The sequence below is a fragment of the Hydra vulgaris genome, chromosome 14 (assembly GCF_038396675.1).
Source record: "Hydra vulgaris chromosome 14, alternate assembly HydraT2T_AEP".
NCBI classification, from domain to species: domain Eukaryota; kingdom Metazoa; phylum Cnidaria; class Hydrozoa; order Anthoathecata; family Hydridae; genus Hydra; species Hydra vulgaris.
The window spans coordinates 34,364,958-34,381,147 of record NC_088933.1 but is presented as its reverse complement, the minus strand read 5'-3'; positions in this window follow the sequence as shown (position 1 = coordinate 34,381,147).

Genomic DNA, 16,190 nt, shown 5'->3' with positions numbered 1-16,190 from the left:
GAATTAGACTTTTAGCGGCTCTTGGATATCAAAGAATTCGACTCTTTTACCAGAGATCCTTAAAGTATTATAGTTAAGCAAATCGTTGTGTTTAGCGTCGATAGAGGACCCGACGAAAATCCCAGATACCAGAAAGTAATTGAAATCGGGATTCACCATCTCTTGAAGAATAACCTTGACGCTCTTTTTATCATGACAAACGCTCCAGGCCGCAGTGCATTCAACAGAGCTGAGCGACGAATGGCACCTCTAAGTAAAAAATTATCTGGGGTGATTCTTCCGCTCGAACATTACGGAACTCATCTTGATTCTCAAGGCAATTACATTGACAAAAGTTAATTTGTAAAAATAATAATATAATTTTTAACCCATAATAACCAACATATCTTTTTAAATCAGGCAGGACAATAGATGAAAATTTAGAAAAACAGAACTTTGGTTTTGCTGGACAGGCTTTGGCTGATATTTGGTCTGATATACAAATTGACGGTTATCCAACCATTGTAGAGTATAATCCAGAAAAATCAGTCAAGGAGCCTTTTATTACAAGATCAACGTTGGATTGCCGATCATCTTCGTCCAAGTCAATATTTTACTCAAATTTTGAAATGTGAAAATCGTTCTTGTTGTCGGACTATTAGAAGCTCTTACTTTACACTAATTAGAGCAAGATTTTATCCGCCACCTCTCCCTGTCAACCAACCGAGAATCGGGCTCACAGCTGTAAATACCTCAGAAAGAGCAAAAGAATTATTTCCATAATCCGTCTTTATGTTCATTGCATTAAACATTGAAAGTATTCTTTCTCGTACTGCCAAAGAATTTCAATTTTGCCGTATGATGCGTTTTGTCCATCAATTCAGTTATATTCTTCTGCTATAACACTCCCTCAAATCAAAAGGGTCCAACCTGTTCGTATCACTGCCAAGCGTCAGACAGAATTTTTGGCAGCCATCGCTTTGCAGAAGAGTTTGGAAACTGCTGAATGATTAGATGAAAATGAAGTTGACGCAACGAATTTGATTGTACCTCAAGAATGCGATATCTTTTTTGAGCGCGGAGAGCATTCACTACCTATTATTTCAATCAATGATTGCTTCAACAACCCATGGGAAGATTATATTAAAGATATATAATACTATTGGCTTAGTTGATTATTTAATGAGCTATCGACTATTATATAATATAATTTGATGAGATCTACTATTATATAAATGTATAATTTAGTCAGAAAAAAATCAATGGTTTTTTAAGCATTTTTATTATTTTTCAGGGGGGGAGTGCATAAAAACTGACATCATATTTAACGGAGGGTTGGCCAAAAATTGACAGTTTGACAAAGGAGGAGTCGAAAAATTGAGAAAAAACACTGACATCATTTATGGATTACCCCTATCACTGAAATGCATTTAGCAGAATAACAAGCCTAATTATAAGTCTCTCTTAAGCTCTACGTATGCCGAAAGGGTTCACATGTTAAGTTTTTTGCTCTTGAATGTTTTTTTCAGAATATATTTTATATGTAGTTTTTCAGAGGTAAATAAAGAATACGTATATAAATAATCGGTGTGGAATAGATATGCATGGAAATGATAGGTTTGGTAAAGACCCGTATTTTACGGATCCGGAATGCTAGGATATATAAGGGAAAAGTATAGAAATATTCGGTTTGGAATAGACTTACAAAGACCCGTATTTTTACGGTTCCAATATTAGCAAGTTATTATTATTTTATTCATTAAGAATTAAAGTTACAATTTAATAAAAAGGAAATGAAACAAGAATAACAAAAGAAGGGAAAATGTAAGTAAAATGTATACTTCAAAAAAAATAAAACTTTTGAACACTCTATTATGCAAAAAACGAAATTATAGCATAAAAATTAAATATAATATATAAGAAATATATATAATCATAATGATAAGAGGAGATGAACTTCTTTTTTATGACTATGTTTTAATGGTCTACGATGTTCTTAGTTCCATTTGTATAGTATTATGCACAAATGTATGCAAGTGTAAACGTCTTTAGCATATGTTAAGTTTTTAGGCATTATATGGAATAGTCGCGTATAATATTAGGATATATATACCGGAATCTATATATATATATATATATATATATATATATATATATATATATATATATATATATATATATATATATGTATATATATATATATATATGGCCAATTTCATAGTTCAGTGACGCATCATGCGGGGAGATTTATTTTAATAGAAATTTTTCTATAGCACAAAAATAATTTTTTATTACTCTAAATCAATCTTGAATTAAAATTTTATAATATAAACTAAACACAATTGTATTAACATAACAATGCTACATAGCAAAAATGAAAACAACGGTTCAGTGACGCAACGCGGAAAAAAGTGTTTTTTTATCAGCATACTTTTAAATGGAGTTTTCGCTGAAATTTTAATTCTTGCTTGACTTATTAGATTTTTTTGTTGTAATTTACTCATTTGGCAATAGATAGTCATAAAAAAAGCCACAAAAACGTTCAGTGACGAAACAAAAAGACGAAATTAAAATCATTTTAGTTTATAAAAGTTTTGTTATTTTGTAATAAATTTTAATTATACTCAGGTGAAAATAGCATCGGAACAACGTTATCATTCTGAACATAAAAATAATGTGATTTTGATATACCTTTGATTTTTCTTGAATAACTTAAAATTAAACTGAATCCAAGCTCATTTTTTTGTTGTCTTGTATCGTTTTCTGACATGTGAGTTACAGATATTTGCAAATCTTGTAATGCCAACACAAAATCTGCTGCTGACTTGATTTCGTACTGACTAGTTTTAACTCTCAGGGCTGCGATTCGCTTAACAGTAGGTCCTATTCCGTCAACCACTCCTTTTCCGTGCATCGCTGCAAAGAAATGCCAGAAGAATTTTTTATGAAAACGTTTTTCAAACACAATGTACGGTATAACGGAAGACTTAGTATGATCAGTTGAATCTGAAACTATGGCAAATGTTTTTAACTCAATGTTCCAGACTGCTAGGGTCATGATAGAAACTTGACTTTGACCAAAATGAGTCGCTTGTGGCTCATTTTGATAGAAACACCTAGCGTTTTCAGCCCAGTCAACTTGGATTACCGAAATTTCAGAATTAACACTCATTGAAACCTTCTTCAGTTTATTAAAAATTATTGATTGGTTTTTCTTTACACATGCGTGTTTAACGAACTTATCACGCATCGCTGATACGTGTTGGATGAGTTCCGTTACAGTAGACTTTTTTGAAAATTTTTCAATGTTTGCATATGTTTTAGTTTCAGGCTTTCTCCACTCGTCCCAGGATACTTCAAAACCAAATGTATTAACAGTTTGCAAGTGTTTATCGAACTGTTTCATACGTTTGCATACAACGCATTTGTCATAGGCGCAATCGTATGTGTACGGTTCACAAACAAAGTTATTTATCATTTCAGATCCAACTTTGATTGAAGGCGCTTGAATTGATTTTGTTAATGCATTTAAGGCAAATCGCATATTTTTAAGCAAACTATAAACACAAACATTATGCGGAAATTTTTTGACTGATTTTACATTGCGTGGACGAAGGTCGCAAAATTTTCTGAGTCCAATTTTTATGTGCAGATGCTTTTCCTTGAATAACTCGAAAGCTTCTTTTAGCGTATAATATAAATGGCGTATCTGATTATTGTTTGCTTTTCCGTCAGATAATTGAATTCGAGCGACATCTTTTTTGTTTGGTGATATTTGGGAAACTTCATCTTCATTATAAAAGTTTACAACTGCTAAAACATCGCTTTCAGAAAGACCATACAGCTTTGAACATGTTGGAGGTCGACCCGAATTATCTTTACAAGCAGAGCTATTTGAAAGAATAGAAAGAATTTCAGATTGTTTCTCCTTTGAAGTTGGTAGTGCTTTTAAAACTTTTTTCAATGCTTTTCCTCTTTGTTGAACGTTTTTAAAAAATGAGCTTGGTCTTTGATAGTGATTTAAAAGTTTTCTTGTCAAAGCGCGACTTTTTAAAACTCTTAATTTTGCTTTAGCAGCATAAGCTGCTTTTTTATTAGGATCGGCTTTCAATTTTTCTCGATATCTCTTAGATCTAACTCTGGACATTTCTTTCTTTTTACCAGCATTCCGAGAAACATAATTAGCTTGGTATTCTGCATAACGTTTTTTTTTTACTTCTAATTTTGATTCCATTTCTTAAAAATTTACAACTTTATAAGAAAATGTTAACATAAATCCAAAATGTTTACTAACATTTACTAATAGCCCTTCACAATACTAAAATGCAAAAGTTTATTCGAATTTGAAAAATTTGAAAACCCACAACGAAATCTGAACTTTTGGATGATATTTTGACTTCCTTACCGCGCTATTTTATAAAATGCTAATTATCCCGTCGATGGGTTTAGTGACGCAACAGCTTTTAAACTATAACTATATGTTAAAACAATGCTTTTTGACCAATTTTTTTTTTAGTAATGATTAAAAGTTTACATTAAAATATATAATTTCTAAAAAAACCTCGCCTTAAAGCATAATTTCATTGCGATAATTAAACTTTTTTAGCTTGAAAATATTCATGTAAATGTTGAAAATATTCATGTAAATGTTGAAAATATTCATGTAAATGTTGAAAATATTCATGTAAATGTTGAAAATATTCATGTAAATGTTGAAAATATTCATGTAAATGTTGAAAATATTCATGTAAATGTTGAAAATATTCATGTAAATATTGAAATATTTGCAAACTAATTAATTAGACTCAAAAATTAAAAAATCAAATTACTAAAGGAATTAAGACTAATATAAGAAAAATGTTTGCCAAATGTTTAAAAAGTACGTGTTTGTTTTGTGTCTAGAGTTTAGCCGAAAGCTTGTGTAAATATTTTTTTATATATATAAATATTTAATACCAATATATTTTCCAATTCAAAAAGCATTTTATGTATTTTTTTCTGCTTCGAATATTTTCAAAGTTTTTTCATATAATTAAAAAGAACATGTTTAGTTAAAAATAAAATAAAAATAACAACTTTGAAGTTTTTTATTTTTATTAACAAATTTCATATTAAAACCTTTTTTTTGTAAAAAGTAATTTCTTAGAAGCGCCATATACTACTTTATATTTGTACAAAATTTCAACGCCTAATATTTAGTAACAGAGTTATTGATTTTTGATCCAAAACAGACCTTTATTTTCCACAGTGTGGAGGTGGTTTGTAAACTTGAACAAACTTGGGTTAAACGGAGCTTGTGCTTTGACTTCTTGAGAGAAGGCCACTGCTGATTATCTTTCTTATTTACCTAACTATTAAAAACAATCAAACGTATCTAAACAGCGAAGCTTTTTATAATAAGCAATTAGATTTTGTGCTAAATTTCGGATTAATCGGTGTGGTTTGCAATGTATTTTTGAGTCGTGTGATGGAAGGAGATGAATTCATATTTCTTATCGATGATTGTATCACTGAGCCTGACTTGATAGCCGTCGATCACCAAAATCAAAATTGGCAAATAGCACCTGTAATACACAGCCTTTTGATGTTAACACAGCCTTAAAAACACAGCCTTTTGATGTTAACTCAACGTAAAAGAGAATGAACAACTGGTTTTGAATAAACAAATTAAGTTGTTTAAAAATCACCCTTGATCCAGAGATTACGCTGCTGCTTTGATACATGTTACTAATGACGCTTGAAAAAGAACCTAGCGGCGTTACTTTAACTTATATAAATTTGCATTTTCTTAAAATCATTATAACAAGTTTTGTGTTACCATTTTTATAGAGGAAAAAAATATTATACTTTTTTTGAAAAAAATGACAACGGAGAGCGTTTTGTAAAATTTAATGGGTGAGGCTGGAGTTAAGGAGTTATCTTGTGAAGAGGATAGTTCAATCAAGCTTTCCAATCACGTCTGACCGCTTCCGTTACAGGAGTAAACAGTGCCAAGCTTCTTGGACGGTGGTTGACACATTATCAGAAATGTCACCTTTATAGATAAATAGAATTTATTAATAATATACATAAACAATGAAGCATGAATGGGAAAATTAATTTAAAAAACTGCTGGAATAGGTCTTTTCAGTCGGTAAATATGTCGCTATTTAGGATGATATCAACATTATTCCTGTCCTTCAGCAAGCTTTATTTATCTTAGCAGGAGAGGTCTATTACCATTTTGTTGCGTTGATTACAATAAATTATGCTTACATAAGAAAACCCTCCTGCTCTATTTGAAAACCTGAGCAAATGCTCAGCAGTCCTAAACAAATTTAGACCAATTTTAAACAGCCAATTAAAAATAAAAAAGTAAATAGCTAAAAGAAAATGGAGCAAAACAAACAAACAAAAGTGAAGTCAAAAAAAAAGGTAAAACCTGGGCAGATATCCGCTGCAAAGCGAAAAGAGAAACAAGCTGAGTTACTAAATGAGCTTGAAAAAAGTAAAAAAAAAAACGATTCTCTTCAAAAAAAAATCAAATTAAGAATTGAAAAAGGAGTTGCTGTTCATGAGATTTTTTACTTTTTAATGAAACCTAAGCTGCTCCAGCTATAGCTGCTCCAGTTATAGCAACTGATTTTCAGCCAAAACAGCCTGAAAAAGATTGCTGAAGTTTTTGTTATCTTTTCTCATTGTTAAATTTTGTTGGATATCATGCAATTCATTTCAGGATATCATTTTCAGGTCTGCTGTTAATTTCGTCAACAGGCTAGATTTTCGCATTTTTGCGTCAACTAACCTTAAAATTTTTTAATATTTGTTTTCAAGAAATCAAAACTCATTAGCTAGAAAATTTTCCGAATTACTCCAAGCAGATCATAAATAATTTCAGACCTGACTTAAAACTCCAGCAAGAGCCATGCCATCAAGAGCACTAACATCTGTTTCCACTAGAGACTCGCTAACCACACCACAAAGGCCTGTTTTATTAGAACTGTTTGCCGCTTTGTTTAAACGTTTTGATAAAGTTGAAGAAAGTTTCACCTCAAATTATAGTTTCCAAAATTTGTACTCGTTTCCTAAATATTAAAGCGCATAGTTTCAAGAATTTGTTTTGGATATTCTTGATAAGTTGCTGGGTTGCTTTCCGATTTGCCACATTCTAAAAGACCAATAGAAATGCTTGAAAAGTGTGGGCCACTTTACCATATCACCCGTTTCAAACAAACTTCTGAATAGAATAATGTCATTAACGGAATTGTTAATGTGCATATTATGGTTGAGTTACTGGTCCAGTAAAATGTATGTGTTTGAGACATTTTTGTTTTTATTTTAACAAATGTATGTCTTTAATAGGTAAAAGCATAATAAACTCCAATACCAATACCACCAGCAGCAGCAAGTGTCTTAAGCTATAGTTGTCCGAATTAATGTATTAGTCTACTACCTTTCTGTTCATTTTGTATCTGTTGGTTTTGTGTTCGTTGGTTTTGTGTCTGTCTTTGATTCATATGTGTCGGTTGACTTTTTGATTGACTCTTTTTTAGTTGATTTTTTATCTTTGTTTAAGCTTGAGACACAAAACTTTGTTTCAGAAGCTTACAAAGGTTTGTTATTGTTTTCTTTAGTTTTGTCGGTTTTTAAACTTAATTTGATTTTAATAAATAGGACCTTGAGTTATTCCAAAGTTGAGGTTTGGTATTTCATTAGAAAGAATGCTTTGATACCGGCTAATATTTTTACTTTTACTAAAATTTACTATTACTAAATACTATTACTAAAATTTTAGGACGCTTAATACAGCTTCAAGAGCGTTTACAGATTTTACACTTTCGTATGCTATCTGATAAAGTTTTTACTCATGTAGAAGCGAATCTTTTCGTCATCTCCTGAATTCTTCCTGTTGAACGATTAACTATTTGAATTTTTCTTATTTTCCCATCATGTATAAGACGCCTTTTTTATCAAAAGCTTAGACCCAGTTCTGCAAACCCATCTCAGAAATATAAAATTTTACCTAAAATAGAAATTGCTTCATTAATATTTAGGAAAATTTGCTTCAAAATGAAAGTTCTCATCAATCATTTTTTGTTTTTTGATTTCTGTATTTTTTATCTTTTTACCAAAAGTGATTTTTTACCAATTCCTTTAAAATTCTCGTTTATTTAAAAAAATATCTTTTCTCTCTCTGGTGATAAATTTGCCTCTACTTTTTGGGTTTTGATCCTTTTCTTTGGTTCCAAATCAAGTCTCATTCTACTCCATAGTTTTCACCTTCTTATGCAGCTGCCATTCTAATCATGATCATATTTTTTATCTTTTTTAAAAGAACAGCTCCCTTGTAGACAAATGCTTATTTATTGTAGCAAGAAATTGAGACAAAAAGGTGCAATCTGATGCTAAGCTCCATTATTCCTAGTTCACTAAATCTCGTATCTTATATCAGTAGAAAAGCTCGAAAGACTCTTGAAAAATCTTCAACAGCGTCTTTAACAAGGGTAGGTCTAACATTCCACATTAAAACCATGGTAATGATCTTATTACTTATCCTAAGGATAAGGCAGAGCTATTTGCAAATAAGTTTTTTTCGATCGATTTGTTTTTGAAATCGAATCTAGAACCTTATGGCCGTATTCATTTTTTTTCACTCCAGCTAAAATAGTTAACCCATTGTTAGACGTAAAATCACTCCAGCTTTTGCTGCTAAGGTCATATCTCAATCCAGGTCCAGGCAACATTACTATCATAGCCTTACAAAAGTGTTCTACTAAACTCTCTTCAATTCTTTAAACTACATAGTAAGTGCCAGACTAAATCTTGTTTTCTTTCCTGCTGGAAAATGGCATGTGTTCCAATTGTCAAAAACTCTGATGAACTTTCTGACTCCTCCAACTACCGTCCAATCAGCTATCTATCTGTTAAAACCGAAGTCTTTGAGTCTTTGATTTACAAATTTCTAACTCTTCTGTCAGACAATTATTACAGTGTTTGATATTCTTGATCTGCGATTGAAATTCCAACTGCTGTGACTGATTGATTCTATTGCACATTAGATGGATGCGGTCAGACTAGGGCTCATCACCTCCATCTTATGTACAATAGCCATATGCTTGCTTCATATGGTTCATTTATGAAAGTTTTGTTATAAAAATAAATATTAAAGGTAGAAAGTTTTGTAAAGAACCATTTTTTCTCATGTCTTCTTCATCATTTATAGCATAAATTATAGATCCTGCACTAAGAAATAATAATGATTTTTAAAACCCATGGTTTGTTAAATGAAATAAACGTAAGTCATAAAAAGAAAACCCATAAATCATAATCATATAACCTAATTGACTACAAGTAGATTATGCTATTACTTTTTTAAATCATTTTGAACAATTCCAATGGTTGCTGAGAAAAAAGAAGTTAAACTTCCTATAATAATTATTAAAATTTATATAGTAGATGAAAGTTCAAATACGGGCGACATTCTAATAATGAAAAATACTCCAGCTGTGACCATTGTAGCTGCATGAATTAAAACTGAAACTAGAGTAACTCCTTCCATTGCATCAGGTATCCACATTTGAAAGCCTAATTGAGCAGATTTTCCTATAATACCTATTAAAATTAAAAATAATGGGATATAAAGATTAGGATAATCATTAGCTAAGTTAGAAAAATAATACAAATTTTAGGATTTAATAAATAAAATAATGTGAAATATAATGTAAAACGATATTTTTAAAACGACATTATTTCTTAAAAAAAAATTATTTTTGTATAAAGAAATAATGTTGTTTTATGAAATGTAAAAAAAATATTATTTTGGAATATAAGTATTTTTACTATTCTTAAATAAAAACCTATTCCAATTCAAGTAATTAATAAAAATAAACATCCTGCTATAATATAATCATAATTTGTTAAAGTAGAAATAAAAATTTATTTAGGAACCCTAATAAAGGGGGGATTTCTGCTATAGAAAAATTATAATAACTAAAGCAATTGTTAAAATTATATTATTCATTAAATATCCACTTAATTCTATGATGAATTCTATATTGCTCTTATATAATAATAATATTATAATTGTAAAAAAATTTGTTTATAAATGAATAAAAAGGTATAATAAAAATTTTTTAATGCCTGCTATATTATTTAAGAGATATAATAACAAATCCAAAATTAGATACATCACTACAAGCTTTTAGCCTTGTTATTTTAGTTTGATTTACTCCAGCAACAGTTCCTATCATTATTGATAATGCTCCTAAAAGCATAAGCATTTCAAAATTGTTATTGAATATTAATAAAATATGTAATTGTAATTATTAAATATGTAATTTTCATAAAAAAGATAATATAATTTTTATAAAGAAGATAACATTAGTATTAACACAAGATATGATCCTATATAAATATCGGCAATTCAATAATGGAATAATGACAATTATTACAGTTAAAGAATCGAACTTTAATTATATACCAATCTGAAGAAGTTAAGAATCAATATATACATATATAGACAACATCAACATCAACAAAATGTCAATATCATGATGCAGCTTCAAAAGTAAAATGACGAGAATTAGTAAAATGAGAATAATAAATTTTAATTAAGCACACTAATAAAAATATTGTGCCGATAATAACATGAATTCTATGAAATCTTGTTGCTACAAAAAAAATTGAACCGTGAACTGAGTCAGATATACAAAAATTAGATTCTAAATATTCTAATGCTTGTAAAAATGTAAATAGTAAACCTGAAGTAATAGTAATTATAAGGCTAATCAAGCATTAGTTTCTGTGTTTTGGGATTATGGATTTGTACTCTACACTTTTTATATTTTGCAACTTTTATTCGTTTGGCTGCTGGTACTCCTTCTTCATTATTGTTTTGCTGAGGTTGCTCGGCATTGTTATGCTCAGGCATATGAGAACTTGGCATTGAAATTCTACGCTTTGCGTTAAGTTTAGCAACTTTCACAGCTTCCTTTGTTTTCTTTATCTTTTTGTTTAAAAAACTCGATCACATTTTTTTCGGTAATACATTTTCCGCCAAATTTTGACTTGTTACACTGCTTCGATTTCTTAACATGCAATTGATTACTTGCTTGAAAAACTGCTTCAACTCTATCTTGATAACGTTTTTGCAACGCTCAACGCATGCTTGATACCTATCAAACTTTAAGCTGGTGTAGTTGATGGTAATCGGTGTCCAGTTGGAGTAGGAACTGCGGCGGCTGTTGAAGACTTTGAAGCTGTGTCTGAACAAGATGGTTTAAGTGCCGCGGAGGCTGTTAAAGTTGATGAAGGTGGATTAAATGTTTGTTTTATTGCTAATGCCTTATGATTTATGATGTTTTTATTAAGTGGAAATAAGCTAGTGTCCATGATCAGCCAGTGTACTGGAAACCAGCGATTGTATGAGAGCGTGTAAAACATTTACCACTTTCGTACAGTTTGAGCGATAGAAAATTTTGTTTATCTAAATTTTTACACTTTTACACTTGAGTCTTTGAAGTACTTCGTAAGAATTTCTACCATGCTTGTTTGACATGACAATAGGCACCTCTTTCTAATGGATGTATAAAATGTGAATGGTAAACAAATCAAGATTATATAGTGTTTTTTGAACAGCAATGCCACTTCCAAAGCTAATTGAGTTGTATAACCATGTAATACTAAAATATGAATACCACCAACTTGCTCAGTTTTGCATATAAATACTTCTTTCAGCCATTCAATAAACGTATTGTGCTCCATCTAACCTGATTTAAATGCGCGTCTTGTCCCTTTTCGACACACTACGGTTGCTTTGCCTTGATCACCAAAATAACCTATTTTATCACAATTCCAAATATGCGACCCAGAAGTTATACCAGTCTCTTGATATTGCTTGGCGACGCATTCAAAATAACGATAAATTATTTCTGGCGTACAAAAAGTGGATAAATGAGCATCTTTTAGATGCTTAGTTATCCGCTTTTCTTGTTGAAGTTTCTTTTGACCATCTTTTCATAATGACATAAAGCCAGTCTTTACCAGGTTTTCTGTTCCTGAATTAGTGCAATTGATCTTCGCATTTAAGGTAGCCACATATAAATTCTAGGATTTCATTTCGTGTTAATCCATAACCCTTGTCACCAAGCAATTGGAACGCATGCACTATCAATCTCTCTATTTCATTTGAGAGTACCGTTGTTTTACCTGAGCCATGGAAGCCTTTGTTGTTGTTATTTTTGCGATCTTCGAGCGTTGAGACTAGAACGCCATGTTTGAATGCAGCTCTTCTAAGTGATGCTTTATTTTTTTTCATGTCAATTAATGCAGCTAGTATAACGTAGTATATCTAGTATTCCTTGTTAAAGTAAGTGAGTTAAATTGAATTAAGTGAGTGATGATTATATTGAGAACTAATATAATAATTGGTTTTTAATGAGTAAGAGATAATTATATTAACAAATAACGTTATATTTCATATTTAATTAAACCGGAATTAACACTTAGTTAGTTAGATAAAGATAGGTGCTTAGTCACTTGCGAAAAACTAAACTAAGTAACCGAGTGTGAGTTTTATCAGAAAAGAGAGTTTTTTTTTACTTTTTTTATTTAACTTTTTGTTCTAGCTGCATAAAAATTATACTATCAGAATTAAAATCAAATTTCTAACAAGATAATGTTAAAATTATTTTTATATCAGTTTCGGTTCAAGCGCTATTTTGTTCGCAACGATAAAAAATATATAAAAAATTTTGACTCCACGTTAAAGTTGTATAAAAAAAGAAAAAAATGGAGTTCAATCAGCATATAAATTTATCAATTCAAATAGAGGCAATAGTTCTGTTTTTGAATCTAATTTTATTTTTCTCATAATCATATGCGTTTAGTTTTTATTTGATAATTTTGATCAGTAAGCGGAACGATATGGTGTGCGTTTGACCCGGTTTTACTCTACATTATTTTCTGTTTTATTTGCTGACACTTTATTTTAGATACGTTTAAGAAAGAAAACTAAAAGTTTTATTATATTAAGCTATTTTTATATCAACTTTTGTTATACTGAGCATCATTTTTACACCTATCTTTGATCTTTAATTATATCTAATAATTTAAGTGAAATTATTAGACTTTGTCGAAATGAAAGAAACCAGGCTAGGTGAGATGAATTAAACCGTCGTCAAAATCAAAGAGATTAGCCCAGGCGAGCTGAATTAAATTTTAATCAAAGTTAAAGAAATCAGGCAAGGCGAGAACTCAGTAGGTAAATTATGGATTGCATAGCAAGAAATAATGTTGCTATAGAGAGTAACTACCTTGGAGAATTAAACCATAATTGTCAGTATTGCGGTGCAAAGAATTTTTTTAATGAAACTCATTTTTTGTGCTGCTATTCAGGTAAAGTTGTATTAGCTCCTCTTTCTCCATATCTATCAATGTTAACCATATCCATCATTGTTAATGAAGGAAGCGATGTTGATCATGCAATCAATCAAAATTTAAACACATAAGAATTTATAATTTCTCTTCATCTTTCGCTTCCTTCAACGCCAATATAGCTCCTCCCGAAAATACTGGCCCTTTCTGTTTCAGGGTTTGTGGGCAAACTTTGCATCGCGCTGGAAGTTTAAGGCCTGAAAAATGTGTTCTGCCCACACATTGTCAGTATACTGCCTTCTTTATATGTTGGTAGTCCAGGAGCACTAAAATAAAACTTTGAAAATCCAATCGCAGTCATAAAAAGTTATGGTATACCAGATCTATTTATTACTTTTACCGGCAATGTAAAATGGAGAGAAATAGTGGAAAGTTTAAACCCGGGCCAAACTGATAATGACAGACCTGATTTAGTTTGTCGGGTTTTAAAATGAAACTTAAATCTTTCTTAGAGAATATTTTTTAGCATGGAGTCTAAGGCAAAGTTGTAAGTTATGTGCAGGTTGAAAAATATGTAAATGTGGCAAACATGATTTGCCACATTTACGTATTTTATTGCATTTTGTAAATGCTGATAAGCTAGAAACAACTGAAGATATTAATAGTTTGATATCAGAAGAAATTTAAGACCCAACTGTTGATTCTGAACTCCATAAAACTCCATAAAGTTATGCATGATTTATGGACCATGTAGAATTTTAAATCCCAATTCTCACTGCCTGAAAAAGGGGAAATGCACCAAAAATTTTTCTAAAGAATTTAATCCATAACTGTTGCAGTTTTTAATGGTAATCCACGCTATAAACGTGTTGATAACAGAAGTATTGTCAATATAAAAGGTAATCAAGTTGATAACCGTTGGGTTGTATCTTATAACCCATGGCTATCTAAAAAATATCAAGGGCACAAAAGTTTTGAAGCCTACATGACTATAAAGTCAGTTAAGTATTTATATAAGTCCACTTATTAAGGACATTACTTTGCTAATGTGTTGCTAAATGAGTTAGTTAACCATAAAGAAATAAACACGTTTTTTAAATGCTGCTATGTCTCTGCTCAAGAAGCATTGTGGCGATTATTTGAGTATTCCTTAAGCGATATGTCACATAATATCTTTTAACTTCAGGTTTATCTACCAAATAATCAGATAATATATTTTGTAGAAGGTGAAAAACAGGTAGCTTTAGACCATGCAACACAGCAAGACACTCATCTAGCTGCATGGTTTAAATTAAATCCTGAAAATGAACAAGCCTGACACTATCCGCATGTTGAAATTCCTTACCATTTTGTTTTTGAAAACAAACATTGTAAATGGAAAGTTAGGCAAAGTGGTAGCAGTAAGGTAACTGTAGGGATGAATATAGTCCAACAAGTGAAGTCGTTTATCTTATATTGTTACTTTTGCATGTTATAGGTGCAGTTTATTTTGAAGACTTGCGTACTGTTAATGGTACAGTTTTTTATACATTCCATGAAGCATGTTCTCATTTAGGTTTGTTACAAGATGACACTAAATGGAGAAATACGTTATCTGAGGCTGTTGCAACTCGGTTGCCAAAACAAAAATGACAATTGTTTTCCATTATTTCGACCTTCTGTGAACCTGATGATCCTTCAAATCTTTGCAATGCCTTTAAAGATTTTATGATGGAGGATTATATTCACCGTCCCATGCCGCCAGTATTGCTGAAGCCTGCGTCAAATTAAATCTATAATTAATCAAAATGGTGAAACTTTAGCTAATTAAAATCTTCCTACTTTAGATAATTTTTAGATTATGTTCCATAAAATAAAGAAGAAGATGTTCAGGTTTTAATTGACGAAGCAAATAGAGTTAGACCGTTGTTAACTGATCAGCGTCAAATTTTTGATGCTATCCATTCTGCTTTAAGTGAGCAACCTAATAATGAAAATAAACAGTCTAGATTATTTTTTATGGATGACCCTGCAGGTTGTGATAAAAAATTTACATACAACTATTAATTTGCTGAAACCAGCAGTGAACATATTATAACTACTACAGCTGCATGAAGAGGAATACCTTCAACTCTTTTAAAAAGAAGGTGTGCACTTTACGGTTTACTCAAACTTCCTGTCAAAATTGCACATGCAATGTAACTTCAAATTTTATACACGGCTGATTCCTAAGGCAATTTAGCCTGTATTTACTCGATGAGGCATCCATGATACCCAAAATTGCTTTAAATGTCATCGATAAGTTACTTTATGATGTTTGCAATAATAAGTTTCTTTTTGGTGGTAAAACTCTTCTTATTGGTGGGGCTTTAAGTAAACTTTTCCGGTTCTAAAGAGTTGATATTGTTGAAGCCTGTATAAAATGTTCTCAACATTGGCAATATGTTCAGCAATTTTCATTAACAGATAAATATGAGGCTTTGGGCAAAAGAAGAGGAATTTTCTCGATTGCTTTTAAAACTTAGTAGTGAAACATTACCTTTAAAAGCAGATGATTCGTTTCGCAAGTGCATTGAAATTTCTAAGCAGTGCTTGCTTGGGAAAATTAATCTAAAGTAGACAAGATTTTTGGAGTTGCGGAAGAAGATGATTATGCAAAAAATGCCATTTTGACACCCACTAATACAGATTCATTACCAATAAATAAAGAAGTCTTGGATTGTTTTGTTAAAACTTGCTTAAGTGTTGATACTATTGAAGCAGATAATCTTAATGAAATCAATAATTTTCCTGTTGAGTTTTTAAACAGTCTTACTCCATTGGGAATGCCTGTTCATTGCCTAAAACTAAAAATTGGTGCTGTTATAATTTTACTTAGA